Raw genomic sequence first — 5,226 nt, 5'->3', positions numbered from 1 at the left:
ATCTTAGCCGCATAGTTTTATTTTTGTTATTGGAGTAGTAGGATTATTGTTTTCGGATTCATCATGACAGTAGTGTTGTGCTACCCTTGGAGTATTTTGAGATGGTGAGATTATGTTTGGATTATTTGTTGGATACTGTTATGACTTGGATTATAGGTTGATAGATGATATCGGAGTATCAGTCATTACTACTATATTTTGGGGTTAAATTCCATCATTAAGTTGGTCAGGTTCCACCGAACCGGGCCTTTTCCAGTGCAACCACATTTTCCTTTTATGGGAAGGCCCTAATGCGGTCTATTGTCGTGCCTCTCATCGGTGCCCCAACTAGGGAAGGTTATGGGCATGCTTACCCTGGCCCGGTAAGCAGACATAACCTTGTGTGCCCGTTGTTGTTGTTGTTATGGATCCGGTCCCCATGAGGGATGTTTTGGCCACGACGGTGGTCGTTGTGTCTTTGGTAGACACGGGGCCACCCAGGACTAGCCTAGTTGGTTGTGGGTCGGAGTGGCCGGGAGAGTGTCATGGCAGTAGATCGGTTTTGTCGGAACGCCGTTCGTCCACCCAAATGGGAGTGCGAGGCCATGGGTTCCGTGGTGTGGGTAAAGTGCGCTACCTCTGCAGGGTGTGTGTAATTAAATCTATCGATAGCCGCGTCCTCGGTCATGGGCATGGGTTCGTACTAGGTCCCACAGTTCGATCAACACTCACATGACGGAATGACTTATAGGTGATTTGTATGATGATATATTGTGAGCAGTAACAGTTTGGCAAGATGTTGACGATGATGTTGGAGACCAAGTGTTGGTCATGGTTGTGATCCCCGGAAAGATTACAGTTTGAGACCAAGTGTTGGTCATGGTAGTGATCGCCGAAAAGATCATCGTGTGGTTTTGATCATGAGTTGATCGAGATGGTATATTGCTTGGCTGGTTAGCCAAGAGAGATATGGTTATGGAGATCTGAGATGGTGATTTATCAGCATTGTATTAGTTTCATCTCATGCTTAGTAGTTGCTTCATCATGGTAGTTGTTAATTAATTAACCTGTTAATGCTATGTTATTGTCTTGCCTTGATGTTTATGGTTGTTGTGAGCTTGCAAATACATTCAATGTACTGACCTGGCGTGTCATGCCAGATTGCAGGTGATGCCATGATTGCTTGATTGCTTGTCGAGGTTGCCATGCGTGCGAGCTAGATCGTGTCCCAGCCAGAGTCCCTGCGGAGTGGAGTTCACCACCTTCGTCGTTGTTCCGCTGCTACGAGTTGTTCCTCTGCTAGCATAGACCAAGAGTAGTATCGCAGGCGTAGTGTCACCATGCTGATGTGATCGTTGTAACATCAGACCCGTGTAATTATTATTCTTGTAATAAGAGCTGATTTGTTCTATGTCAAGCAGTGCCGTATTCCAGAGACTTCTCCTCGATCTCTGGGCTGGAATACGGGGCGTTCCGGTTTCTCTGAGCCGGGGTGCCACATTACATGAGCGGGACAACCAACCTTAATGTTCCTCAATTTTAGTGCAACTACTAAAGAAGAACCTGCCAGCTCACGAAAGCAAGTACTTCTTGCTAGCTGAAAGATGCAATCTTTGCTTCATTTCAGGTGAACTGCAGAAAAAGGCGCATGAATTGAATCATGGAACTCCAGACAGGCCTCATCCTAGTGGAGCTGCAGGTTGAGTAAAGGAGTCCACTATTAAAGTGAAATCATGCTCTCCTTGTTTGTGCTGTGCAAACAGGAATACTCAACTACAGATGTTGTGACGGTCAAGAGCATTCGCCAAGTTCTTCGATTGTATGACATGGCTAGCCAAGATGGATTTAATCCCGATATTCACTTTATCAAAAGGCTCTAATGGGTTGGTTCTGAATCTTGCAAGCTGGGAATCAATGAGATGTGTAGGCATCTTTGTTGTACTTATTATTTGAATCTTATTTGTTGGTTCTGAATCTTGCAAGCTGGGAATCAATGATATTTGTAGGCATCTTTGTTGTACTTATTATTTGGATCTTATTTGTTGGTTCTGAATCTTGCAAGCTGGGAATCAATGAGATGTGTAGGCATCTTTGTTGTACTTATTATTTGGATCTTATTTGTTGGTTCTGAATCTTGCAAGCTGGGAAACACGGCATGATGATGCAGAAGACAACAACCATAACAAACAGTTCAAACTTGGTAGTATTATCTTTGTGAAGGTGCGACAAATGTGCTGATCGTGTGCGTCCTGAGAATAATAATTCTAATTGTTGTGCATGTTGATCCCGTGGCACTGATAGAACGAGCCAATGCATTGCTTGTTTTAAGTATAAATTTCTATTAAAGCTAATTAAGTTTAAGTAAAGTGACCACTAACTCCTGTTATTACAGTACCAATATAGACCCGCTCGTGAACCGACGTGTGGCCGGAGTAGGTTTCTTAATGGAGGAGTTTGAATGCGCCGAGGGTGCATCTTCTGCCGGGCTGTGACGCCCCCGATTCAATCGTACACTAATCATGCATGCAAATGTGTACGATCAAGATCAGGGACTCACGGGATGATATCACAACACAACTCTACAACATAAATAAGTCATACAAGCATCATAATACAAGCCAGGGGCCTCGAGGGCTCGAATACAAGTGCTCGATCATAGACGAGTCAGCGGAAGCAACAATATCTGAGTACAGACATAAGTTAAACAAGTTTGCCTTAAGAAGGCTAGCACAAACTGGGATACAGATCGAACGAGGCGCATGCCTCCTGCCTGGGATCCTCCTAACTACTCGTGGTCGTCGTCAGCAGGCTGCACGTAGTAGTAGGCACCTCCAGTGTAGTAGGAGTCGTCGTCGACGGTGGCGTCTGTCTCCTGGGCTCCAGCATCTGGTTGCGACAACCAGGTAGAAAGGAAAGGGGGAAAAGAGGAAGGAAAGCAACCGTGAGTACTCATCCAAAGTACTCGCAAGCAAGGAGCTACACTACATATGCATGGGTATATGTGTACAGGGGCATATCAGTGGACTGAACTGCAGAATGCCAGAATAAGAGGGGGATAGCTAGTCCTGTCGAAGACTACGCTTCTGGCCATCTCCATCTTGCAGCATGTAGAAGAGAGTAGATTGAAGTCCTCCAAGTAGCATCGCATAGCATAATCCTACCCGGCGATCCCCTCCTCGTCGCCCTATTAGAGAGCAATCACCGGGTTGTATCTGGCACTTGGAAGGGTGTATTTTATTAAGTATCCGGTTCTAGTTGTCATAAGGTCAAGGTACAACTCCGGGTCGTCCTTTTACCGAGGGACACGGCTATTCGAATAGATAAACTTCCCTGCAGGGGTGCACCACATAACCCAACACGCTCGATCCCATTTGGCCGGACACACTTTTCTGGGTCATGCCCGGCCGTGGAAGATCAACACGTCGCAGCCCCACCTAGGCACAACAGAGAGGTCAGCACGCCGGTCTAAATCCTATGCGCGCAGGGGTCTGGGCCCATCGCCCATTGCACACCTGCACGTTGCGAACGCGGCCGGAAGCAGACCTAGCCTAGTGCCATTCCAGTCCAATCCGGCGCGCGCCGCTCGGTCGCTGACGTCACGAAGGCTTCGGCTGATACCACGACGTCGAGTGCCCATAACTGTTCCCGCGTAGCTGGTTAGTGCGTATAGACCAAATGGCCAGACTCAGATCAAATACCAAGAACTCGTTAAGCATGTTATGTTGAAGTAACCGCGGACGCCGTCCAGGGCCAGGCCCACCTCTCGCCTAGGTGGTCTCAACCTGCCCTGTCGCTGCGCCACAAAGATCCACTTGCGGGTACTCCTATGAGCCGACCCGACTTTAGTCACCACAGGTGTCATGTATAGATTATATAAGTATATACCCGTGATCATCGCCCAAGTGATCACGACCCGATAGTATAGCACAGCAGACGGACAAGAATGTAGGGCCACTGATGGAAAACTAGCATCCTATACTAAGCATGTAGGATTGCAGGTAAAGGTAACAACAGTAGTAGCAAGGACAGGCTATGCATCAGGATAGGATTAACGAAAAGCAGTAACATGCTACACTACTCTAATGCAAGCAGTATAGAGAAGAATAGGCGATATCTGGTGATCAAGGGGGGGGGGGCTTGCCTGGTTGCTCTGGCAAGTAGGAGGGGTCGTCAACTCCGTAGTTGAACTGGGCAGCAGCAGCGTCGGTCTCGTAGTCTGGAGAGAAGAGGGGGAAGAAACAGTAAATACAATGCAAACATAAGCATGACGATGCGTGACATGACAATGAGCGGTGCTAGGTGTGCCCTAACGCGGCAGTAGGTGGTACCGGCGAAGGGGGGAACATCCGGGAAAGTAATCCTGATGTTTCGCATTTTCGGACAGATGAAACGGAGGGGGAAAGTTGCGAGTTCGATATGTTAGGGATGTGTGGCGGACGAACGGGCTGCTTATCTGGATTCGTCTCGTCGTTCTGAGCAACTTTCATGTACAAAGTATTTTCATCCGAGCTACGGTTTATTTTATATGAATTTTAAAAGATTTAAATTAATTTTAGCATTTATTTAATTTAATACAACATTATCCAGAACAGTGTTTGCTGACATCATCATGACATCAGCAGTTAATAGAGGTGTTGACCGGTCAAACTGACGTGTGGGCCTAGTGGGACCCACCTTCATACACTGTTAGGTTAATTAGGGTTTAGGTTAAACTAATTACTGTTGATTTAAACTAACAGGTTAATTAGATTAATTAAATAGGATTAATTAACTTAATTAATTAAATTTATTTTTACTATTATTTTTTTTCTAATTCTTTTAATTCTATTTTTTTATGTTCTGTGGGGCGGGGCCCATATGTCATAGGCCCCAGGGGCCTAAGCGGGCGCACGGGCGTGCGGGCGCAGGTGCGCCTGGCGCGAGGCGAACCCGGAGGCTGCTCGGGCGAGGCCATGGACGAGGCTGCCGGCGCCCACGACGCCGGCCAGGAGGGGCAGCGGAGGGCCGCGGGCGGCGCGGTGGTGGAGGTAGTGGCGGGGCTGGCCAGAGCGGCCCACAGGGAGGGGAGGTGAGGCGAGGCGTTGAGAGGTGCAGGCGGGCGTGCTGGGGAGCTCGCACCGCAACGAGTCCTGGGGCGGCAAAGGGATGACCTGAGGCGGGCTACAGAGGCGGCTGCGTCGAGCGAAGCAGGATCGGGGCTCGGCCTGCAGCAGGCGCGACGAGCCTGGCGGGCGCGGGCGGTGGTCG

The sequence above is a fragment of the Triticum aestivum genome, chromosome 4D (assembly GCF_018294505.1).
Source record: "Triticum aestivum cultivar Chinese Spring chromosome 4D, IWGSC CS RefSeq v2.1, whole genome shotgun sequence".
Classification (NCBI taxonomy): domain Eukaryota; kingdom Viridiplantae; phylum Streptophyta; class Magnoliopsida; order Poales; family Poaceae; genus Triticum; species Triticum aestivum.
Note: the sequence above shows the minus strand (reverse complement) of the source record.